We start from the raw sequence: 10,857 nt of genomic DNA, 5'->3' as shown, positions 1-10,857 counted from the left end.
TCCGCAGCATGTGGGGTCCTCCCGGACCAGGGCTCGAACCCGCGTCCCCTGCATTGGCAGGCGGATTCTCAACCACTGCGCCACCAGGGAAGCCCTGTAAATTATTTCTTAAAAAGTAAATTGATACAAAGTATATAGAACACTGGTGACACATCAGCATGCGCTACATATTAGTGCTTATTTAAAATTTCAGTTTAATGGTAATTGATGACCTTCCACGAAAAGATACGTAGAGAATTTTAAAAATCAGCTGTTCAAAAATTAAATACTATAAATTTTATAATATACAAATAATTTTAAACAATAATATTTGCCTTACTATAAATTATAAAGGCATTTCTTTGAGCCCATGCAGTCCCACAATCTGGGTCTGTTACCATTTACATTTCTCATAAACGGTGTTAAAATACCTGGCAATTTTATTTTATTTTACTTTCTTCGAAATCACCACCAGTGCATTTATTTGAGGGGAAAAGGGTCATATCTTATTAGGAACTTCCAACTGGACAGGACTAGAGACACTCATCTACCTAACATCTGGGTGTTCACAACCGCACAGGTGGCCATATCCTGCACAGGAGGCGTCACCATGAAACCGACGAGCATTTGACAAGGGGGACGCATTCTGAGCAGTCACCGGTGGCTCCTGAAAGGGGATCACACCCTATTTACGAAGCAGGAGAGCGAAGCTCCCCGCTGAGCTGCGGGATGAGAGCTGGGGCTGACCCGAGGGCTGTGAATGGGGGCTGGGATCTGACCTCACGAGCCTTTGCTCATCCAACCTCAGGCTCCACGGGCCATTCTCTGGCCCCCTGCACGAGGCAGACTCGGGAAGTCTGCAAAGTAAGGGGATTCTGCCCCACCTTCCCCAGGCCTGACAGTGACCAATCCACGGGGCGCGGTCTCGCTGCCACCCAGCCCCTGCTTCTGGACAGACGCATGGTACATACGGACACTGAAGCCCAGCTGGCCTGGAGCACATCTAGGTGTTGCCGGGTTGGTCATCTTACAGGTGTCCCACGACGGTCAGGCCTCACCCACGGTGTCCGGGCTGATACAGCGTGTGTTTTTAGGTGATTCAGGTTACTCCGGGGCAACGTATGATCCTGATGACACCCGGCAGAGAAGCAGGCTGGAGCTTCGGAAGAACTGGCCCTGCACACTCGGGTCCTTCCAGCAGCGGATCCGGATTTGAACACTAAGCAGTGAGGCGGGAGCCCAGCCTGCAGGTGTTCACAGCCATGAGACCGCCCACCAGCAGGAGGGGGTAGGCCAGCGCGCTCACTGCCATCCCCATCACAAATCTGGGGTGGCTCTGGATGGCCAGGGCCTGGCCGAACCGGGAACCTGGATTCTGGTCGTTCCCCAGCCCCCCTGGGGTGTCACCCACCAGGTAGGCACTGAGGAAGCGGGCCGGCAGGTTACAGCCCCGCAAGGAAACCACACCTCCCAGGAGGTGAGGGATCAAACCGACAAAGAATCCCAGCAGCCCCGCTTCTGTGAAAATCTTCCTAATGGAGCTCCACTTTCCGCTGTACTTGGCCTTCCTCCCACGAACTGGACCACGCAGCGCGCTGAGATGCCACGCAGCGGGTGGGCCAGCATGTGGGACACGCCCTGCATCCTCATCATCAGGCAGGAGGTCTCCTTCACCACCGTCGTCAGAGACGCCTTCGTGCCACGCTTGACGGCAACCTGCTCGGTCTCGTCCGGAGGGAGAACCTTCTGCACGCCGCCTGGGTCACGGTGCGGAGGGCGGTGGGCACCAGCCGGGGGCTCAGGCCTCGGCACAGCCCTAGCTTCCCTCCCAGCCACCGCGCAGGGTCCTCGGCTCGGGTGGAGACGCTCGGCGGGGAGGAGACCTTCCTCTGCGGCACGCTGGTCCCAGTGCTGGGGGGCGGGCATCGGTTCGCGACCCCCCGGGACGAGCAGCTCCGCTAGAGCAGCGGCTGGCCGAGCACCGGCACTCCCGGGCGCGGCCCCACGGAAGGAGCGTCGGCGGCCGGCGTCGTCTCCGGGGCCCAGGCCCGCGCCTGCGCCGTCCGCGCTGCCCGCCCGCCGCTGCGCCGCTGTGCCGCCGGCCAAGGGCGGCGCCGGTGTGCAGTGTGCGCGGTGCCCGGGGCCGCGGCTCCCAGAGCCCGGCCCCGCCTGCTGCCGCTCCGCCCGGCTCGGCTCCCGGTCCGGCTCCACCGTCCCCCGGCACTGCTGTCCGGTAAGTCAGAAAATCCACTACGTGTCCGTGGGCAGAGGAATGGATGAAGAGGCTGTGGCACTTATACACGACGGAATACGACTCGGCCGTAAAAAAGAGCGAAAAAAGGCCGTTTGCAGCACCACGGATGGACCCAGAGACTGTCACACTGAGCGAAGTACGGCAGACGGGGAAAGACAAAGATCATATGGCATCGCTTGTAAGTGGAATCGAAAACAAATGAATTTATTTACAAAACAGAAATAGAGCCACAGATGTAGAAAGCAAGCTTATGGTTATGGAATAAGGGCGGGGAGGGATAAACTGGGAGATTGGGACTGATACGGACACCCTGTATACATAAAATAGGTGACTAATAAGGACCTGCTGTGGAGCACAGGAAACTCTACTCAATCCTTTGTAATGACCTCTATGGGAAAAGAATCTAGAAAAGAGTGGATCTGTGTATACGTATAACTGATTCACTGTGCTGTACACCTGAAACTAACACAACACTGTACATCAACTATACTCCAATAAAAATTAATTATAAAAAAAAAATTCTACTTAGGCAAACAACATGACTAGGAGGAAACGTTTTCCATATACAAATGAAAATGTCTCATGAGTTAGTCTTTGAGCAATTGAGAGTTTTGGGTAGATAATATGTCACTTAAGCGTCTCTCAAACATTCTTAGATTTTGAATAAGGAATGAAAACACTGAACGTACTCTGGAATTATTTGTTTATTTATAGTCGAGTTTTGCTTTCAGTTCTGAGTTTGGAGCAAATCTGGACGAACTGTGAATGCGTGGAGAGTTATTTTTCTATTTGACTTTCACGTATTTAGACCATCAGGATCACTACCTTTCTCCTCAATAAACTGAGCATCTAGGTCTCGTTCTTATCGGATGTTCTACTGTTAACATTCCACCTTGTTCTCCCCCATACTTTGGGAATAACAGCTTTTCTCTCTCTGGTTTTTAATTTCTTAGACATAAACAGTTTTTAGGCCATGCTATATGTATAATATTAGCAGTTGTCCCTCTAGGCTGGTGAAGTATTTTCTGGAATTTAAGAAGACTTAGACCAAATGGTGTCTCCCCTATAAAATTGTTAGAGATCTCCAAAGTTGAAGCTCCCATTGTTTTCCCACAGTGTCTTGAGTATTATACATGTTATTATGTATACGCATTATTATACACAAATTATACACATTATACGTATATTATAATGATTTGTCTCTTTTGTAAAACAGTGAACCCCTTAAAAACAGCAATTCTATTTCTGCTTCTTATAACTATATGTCAGGCCTGGCAGGTATTAGGTACTCAGTAATGTCGGCTGAATAAAGACAGTTTTTCTCAGTAGATGTTATACTACTAATGGAAATACTTCAGCAAGTATTATCACTTTATTATATCTGAGTATTTTCCTAGATATAAAAGTAAACTCAAATGAATAGAGTCCTCATCCAGCATGCCTCAAGAATCTGAGTACAGAGGAATTCTGTTTTCCTAGATCCCATTCCAATTCAACTGTGTACTAAATAATTATGATCTAAATTCTCCATTTGAAGCTTAAAAGATTTGTTATTTACTTATTTAAATTTTATTTATTTATGGCTGCGTTGGGTCTTTGTTGCTGCGCGTGGGCTTTCTCTAGTTGCGGCGAGCAGGGGCTACTCTTCGTTGAGGTGCGTGGGCTTCTCATTGCGGTGGCTTCTCTTGTTGCGGAGCACAGGTTCTAGGCACGTGGGCTTCAGTAGTTGTGGCACGCGGGCTTAGTTGCTCCGCGGCATGTGGGATCTTCCCGGACCAGGGCTCGAACCCATGTCCCCTGCATTGGCAGGTGGATTCTTAACCACTGCGCCACCAGGGAAGTCCAAGATTTGTTATTTTTTAATGACCTGAACACACAGCCTCCTTCCAACAGCATGGTCCACTGATCACTTTTAAGGGAATACTCAAGAAGCAGCTGAACCAGCTGGCTAATTTTTTCTCAAAAGCAACAATGATAAAACCATCATCACTAATGATAAAAACAAAACTGTTTTATTGGCAGATGTTCCCAAACATCCAGATAGAGAAAGAGCAATGCTCTTGGTGACCTAGCCAGCATGTTTCACGGCCTGACAGCTCTGACAACATAGCCTTGGGACATGTTCTTTAGCCTCTTCTACCTGGTTTCCTCCTCTGTGAAAAGGGATTCAAACACCAGCCTCACAGGTTTTACAGTCAAGGTTCACTCTTTTTTTGGATGATGCTTTGTAGTACAGATTTCTGGGGCAACCAGCAGAGTTCCAGGACTTAAATAGATCCATTGTTGCCATCTGAGGAAAGTCATAACCCTCTCCGAAACCTTTCTTCTTAGCAAGGTGAGATATTCCTTTCTGTGGGCAAAAATACAAGCTCATTTCTCTGCTTCACACTGGTCTGCTCTCCAGGGCACTCGAATGACCCTCCTATCAACAGCATAGGAACCCTTCATTTCACATTGTCACTCGTCATCTCAGTGCTGGGGCCACAATTCAGAGCCTGTTAAAAGCCTAGCTGATGCCACGTAACCGTCAGCAGGAATTGCAAACAGAACATGATAAGCACTAAGCCCTGATTTCACTAAACATAGCCATCCTTCGAATTTGAATTCTAGAAATCTATACCCCTCAATAGACAGTACTATTCTGGCCACCTGTAAAAATGACTTAACAATATGTTCCTTTGTATACTTGTTTTTGAGGGTCAATACAAGAAAAAGACTTGGGGAGTAGTAGAGTCTGTGTTTTGGTATTATCAGGAACTCCATCCATCATGTTATTTAATGCTCCTCTTATAAATTAGGGGGGAACCTAGAGATGGCAGACCCATCAATGACAATTCCATCTGAGTGTGAAAGCTCCTGAAGAGAAGGGAGGTGGATTTGAGAATGTTATAGAGGGAAACCGACAGATTGTGACAAGGAACATTTCTGAGGACCGGCTGCCTGCCAGACGCTTTCTGCTTCTGCAGAGTGAGAGCTTAAATATTTCTAGCCCATAATACTTTTTAAAAAATAGAGAAGGTACGACGCGAGGAGAACGTAATTTGAGTGTGGGGACTTGCAGATGAGAGTTCAGTTTTGGACACAACAACTTTGGTGGGATGTGGTACAGGAAAGAGGACTCAAAACCTTCCATGTGACAACTCACCTTTTTGAACTTCAGACTGTCACCACCAGCCATCAGTGTTGATCTAGAACGGTTGACTTGGACGCTAGGATGCAGACGATGCTTACAAGGCACGTGAAAGCATCAGGCACACAGTACATATTCAGCAACGTTAGTTCTTTTAATTCCCACAAATCATTCTGCCAAAGGAACTGGATCACGCTGTGGGAAAAAAAAAACTCTTTTTCCAAAGACGTTTAAATGTTTACAGGAATTCTATACTGTACTTATCATTTTCAGTAAGTTTAAGGACATTAAAACTAATGTTAAGATTATTGGGAATAAATGTTACTACTATGAATTTAAGATATTAGTAATCCCAAATTATTCCATTAGAGATGTAATACCATTGATTATTAATGCCAGAGCAAGGTCATCAAAGACCTCCGTGGTCACTATATTCAGTGGATGTTTTCAGTCCTCTTTTTACTTGACCTCCCACGTTTACCTGTCAACCTGCTTTTCACTTTCTCCTTGAAACATTCTTTCTTTCCATGATACCGCATTCTGTTTTGTTTTGTTTTTTGTTTTTTTTGGCTGCGCTGCACAGCTTGTGGGATCTTAGTTCCCCAACCGGGACTGAACCCAGGCTCTTGGCAGTGAGAGCGCGGAGTGCTGACCACTGGACTGCCAGGGAGCCCCCAGACACCACATTCTTTCCTTGGTGTGTTTCTGACTTTTCTTCTCTGCCTCCATTTCAGACATATCCTTCTCTCCTGGGCCTTTAAATGTTGCGGTTCCTCAAGGCTCTGCCCTCGGACCTCTTCTCTACTCACCCTCTGCTTTGTTCCCCCAGAAATCACACCTGTGCCCATGAAATTGTCACCCGTATACTAATGACCCCTAAATTTCCATCTTGATCTTAGACCTCCCCCATGATATATCCAATTAACTATTCAACATCCCCACTCGAATGTCTCAAGGGTACCTCAAACTCAAAGTATCCAAGACCAGACTTAGGATATTCCGCTCAAATATTATCTTCTTCCAGTTTCCCACCATAAATCGCAAATAGCCTCCCCATCTCCAGGTGTGGTCGGTCCTTCCTCCGTCCTCTGTCACATCCCATATCCAATCCATTGCTTGGAGCTGTTGATTTCACACCTCCCTCCCCATGTGGCTTTCTCATCTATCAATTTTTATCCATCTTTACTATCAGCATCGTTGCACAACTAGAGTCACCTCTCACCACTACTAAGTGGTGCACAGCCCTCCTTCCATCTGTTATGGCTTCTTTGATTTTGTTCTCCATGCTAGAACCGGAGTAATCTTTAAAAATGCAAATCTTTTAATGTTAACCCTGCTAAAAATCCTATGTTGCCTCTTTAGAGATGATCCTAAATCCTCAACATATCACAAAAGTCTCTGTCAATCAAAAGGGCCTAACAGACCTTCTCTGTATAGACGCTTCTACTTAGGGTAACCCTTCAGTCAGTCACCAGGATTTGTTACTTGCATGTCTATTAGTTTCTTTCGCCTTCAATCTCTGCCCCGAATTAGGGAAATTCATGGAGAAGCCAGAAGACTGGCACCAACTCTCTAATCTCTGTGCGAAGTGATTAGGAGGAAATTTTATTATTGTTTTCTTTTTCTATGGAAAAGTGTTTTATTTGCCTCGGTTCACATTCTATAGATAGAGAATGACTTACAAAAGGTATAGAAGCCTAAACTGTTTTAAGATGCCAGGTCAAAGCCAAGTTATAGAAGGATAAACCAAGTCCAGTGCTGATGTCACAAGGAGCTCGGGGCCCTTTAAATATCTTGGAGTTTCTTACACAGTGTTTAAATCTTATAGGTTTAAAGATAGAGTGTCAGGTGCCTTCTTTCTAGTACATGGTGAATTGGCTTAGGAGGCCACATCAGGCAACTTTCGGGACCTCGCTAGCACTTATTTGCCTGGTAAGTAAAATAGGATGTTAAGATCACCTATGACACAGAGTTATGTTGAGGATTAAATAACATTAATTGTGTAAAGCACTCAGCACAGAGGCCGGCACACAGCACTGAGCAGCGGGTGTTGGTTAGTATTTTTTCTGTTTGTGATAATTATGAAATCCATTTTGAGGAAGTCCTTGTAGATGAATGTGAACATTCTTCTTCGGAGAGAAGGAATACTAGGGATTTCAACAATGGTTTTTTGGGTTCACATTAGTGTATCATTGGTTTTGGTCTATCAGAGAAATGCACATTTTGCAATGGAAAACAGTTAGAATGAATCTTATTACTCCTCAGGAAAGGAGTAGACATAAACCCTCTTACCTGGTGTCACTGTGCACCGGTCATCAATACCCTTTTTTGTCGCATCACCTCCAGCTCCTGGAGGATGGATCTTGTCGCATGGGGGTCCTCCGGCCCAGAGCGCATGGCATCATTTCTGTCTGTGGGATGATTTCTGCTCATGGCAGAGACTCTGCTGTCCCCTGGTGGCATCTGCTGTCTTCCGTTGGTTCAACGTTCCCACTCGGAAGACCTACAATTATCCTTAGAGAGTCACACATCTAGCAGGCAGAGCCTGTGCGCTGCTTTTCCACTCTAATGTTTAATGATTGACCTTGTACTGGAAGCAGCCGTTTCTCTGAGTGGTTCAGGGCAGGGGTCCTCATTTAGGACCTTCTCCGACACGTTACCACCTCATCAACACCAGCGCTCCTTCTAGGAGCAGATTCATGTTGTCTCCTTAGAGTTGCATGTGGACCTCTTCCCCGAGTTCCGATTTTGCTGTCAGAGGCTGACTCTTAACATCTAAGATCCTGAAGCTTTCTCCCCAGTCCCTGGTGTCCTTCCTGATTTCTTACCTTTGACAATGGGGTTGGGTGTTACTTCAAACTGGTCTGGGTCCTTATCACAGCCTATTCCCATGTGAAGGTACAAACACAAGTTTATTTTTCTATAACTCACGTTCAGTTCAGTTTTGAATTGCCTCTTCCGAAGGGTTGGTGATACCATAATCTCTGCCAATTCCTGGTATCTCCCACCACCCCCGCGGTTGGATCTGAATTTGAGAATGTCTAGTTTGGTGATGAGTGTTTAGGTTGGGAGCCTCTGGTTTCCAGTGCCATCTGTCTACATGGGCATCCAGTGAGAAACTCAGCATCTTAACGCAGTCATCAGTTTCCCCAGCCTCTGCTGGGCTCAGAGTTCCCTTCTGCAAGCTCCCTTGAAGTGTGGGCGTGTCTTTCCTCTTCCACGGCACACCTGGATATACAGGGATACCGTTTTGCTCACATTCCAAGTTAGGGCACAGGAGGTCTTTGAGAGTCCGTCTAGTTGCCATCTACCTACTCACACCATGAGTCCCATGAGGCCATATTCTCTCTCTGGGCCCACTGCCTTCCTGGGCTGTGTTCAGGTCTCTGGGCACACCTTCCTCCTGCTCTCGGATCTCACAAACCCAACTACGGAGGTCTGCAGTGTCCCAGGGATGGGACTGGGGAGCTTGGTTCAGACTCCCGATCTCGGGGACAGTGGAGACCGGCCCCCACTGCTCCCCTCCTTCTCTCCCCTCTGTACCACTCACAGCCTCCTTGGTCCCCAGCACAGGAGATGGGTTTGTTTTAGTTTTCTCTGCGAGTGGAAAGCCAGGCTCTTACAAAACATGTTTTATCCAAATCTCTTGCTCTGCCAGGAGTCTTTTTTGTTCCTGTAAAGCCAAGCCTTTTGCAACACCAAAGCCAGGAAGGACGCTTTCTTTGCTGTCACATCTTCCCTTAAAGCAATAAGCACAGAATGCCTCGCTGCTCATTTGGGGTGGAGTGATGCACAAAAACAGCGAGAGGATAGTGGTTGGAGGAGGCAACCTGTTAATATTATCCTGCCACACTTAACGAGGAACAGACAGAAACAGTAATAGGCTCTTTGGAATAATATTCTTCCCTCACTTGGGATGAAATTCTGTCCTTAGCCTTCAGAGATAGTGCATAGTCTTGGCTCTGTTCTAGCTACACATGGGCAAGACTTCAGAACTCAGAAGCCCTGTCTTAACTAAGCAGACTGACACGTTGTCTTCTAGGATTTATCTTCTCACTAGAGATCAGTTCTGGAGAGGTTTTCAAAGGTATGATTCTGTTATTCGGGTTGATTCGAGGAATATGACAGTTTATATAAAGCTGTTACTTTACTGTGAAAACTCTAGACACAGTGAGAGTAACATTTGGATTAGTCTCTTACACCCAGAAACCTGTAATAACAGGAAGAATCACGTTCTATTTTCTAAGAATGCAGAGGCAGCCTCAAAGCACCTTTGCAGTTTTAACTTCATTTTTAAATATGCTGATATTAGTAATTATTATAATAAAGTATTGGCTATTTATGGTTAGTAATTGCTTACACTTATTGAGTACTTACTGTGGGTCAGATACTAAAGCACCTAGATAATTCACTTAATCCTATAAAAGCCTTAAAATATACATATTATTACCCAGATTTAGATGAGGAAACTGAGGCAGAGAGGCTACGTAATTTGTCCAAAGTCACAGGATAGTATCTATTAGAGGTTGAATTTGAACCCCCCAAAGTCTGACAGCCAAGTAGAAGTGCTTAGTTATGCTGCCTAGTTAATCAGGATATTCATCTTGGTAAGAATGGTTACGAGGTTACGGCGTAAAAGTGACAATTTTTGGAATAATAAGCTAAAAGCTGCCTTTAAGCTAGTAAATCAGAATAAAAATTTTAATTTTTATGTATCCTTTGATATTTGGAGGCAAAGGTCAAGTTACCAGTTTACAACCGGAAATGAGACTGGGTTAGGGAACAGTTTATATCGACTCTTATTTATCAAGGGGCCCAGAGGTTATGTGCTGAGCCCTTCTGGATCTTCAGGGAAACAGAAGGGATAAACACCATGAAACCGAAGGACATCAACTCATAAGAAATTAACATTTTACAGTAACTGTTCTTCTTTTTTTGGCTGCGCTGGGTCGTTTGCCCGGCGGCACGTGGGAGCTTAGCTCCCCGACCAGGGAAGGCACCCGCGTCCCCGGCACTGGAAGGCGGGTTCTTGACCACTGGACCCCCAGGGAGGCCCCTACGGTCATTTTAAGGCGCCGGAATTTGAAAGGGTCAGCGCGAGAAGCTGATGGAGCGGCCCTTCTGGAGTTGTCCATAAAGGCACGTGGAGACGAACGCTCTTGCTAACATTTTCTCATAAACATTCTCAAGGCCAGACACCGGGAGAAGCGTCGGGGACAGAAAGAGAAAAAGACAAGACAATTCTTGCCCGGGGGGCGACAGCAAGGCCGCGGCGCCGGGAACCCTCCGCCCGGCCGCCGCCTCACTCCCACGGCCGGGCGAGGATCGAAGCACAACACGGCCGCCCCGGCCCGGCCCGGCCCGGCCCGGGGAGCAGGGACGCGCCGCCGCCAGGCTGCCCCAGAGCCCCGGACTTGGGCATTTCCTGCCCCGTTTCCCAGGCAGACGGAGCTTCACAGAAGCGGCCCCCCGCCAGTGAGCGGCGCCCGGAGGC

The 10,857-nt window shown here is 47.1% G+C and overlaps 1 long non-coding RNA gene and 1 pseudogene across 1 annotated transcript; both read right to left on the bottom strand.

The window, feature by feature from the left end:
* Positions 1–174: 174 nt before the first annotated feature.
* Positions 175–3,140, bottom strand: LOC103006021 (mitochondrial carrier homolog 1-like; annotated as a pseudogene).
* Positions 3,141–4,303: 1,163 nt separating this feature from the next.
* On the bottom strand, positions 4,304–9,894 carry LOC130708266 (uncharacterized). Its single transcript, XR_009008413.1, has 3 exons — positions 7,656–9,894; positions 5,379–5,558; positions 4,304–4,583 (listed from the first exon to the last, which is right to left on the bottom strand). It is a non-coding gene; the product is annotated as an uncharacterized LOC130708266 (long non-coding RNA).
* Positions 9,895–10,857: the final 963 nt, after the last annotated feature.

Source organism: Balaenoptera acutorostrata, chromosome 5 (genome assembly GCF_949987535.1).
Source record: "Balaenoptera acutorostrata chromosome 5, mBalAcu1.1, whole genome shotgun sequence".
NCBI lineage: Eukaryota > Metazoa > Chordata > Mammalia > Artiodactyla > Balaenopteridae > Balaenoptera > Balaenoptera acutorostrata.
This window is presented reverse-complemented; position numbering and strand designations above follow the sequence as displayed.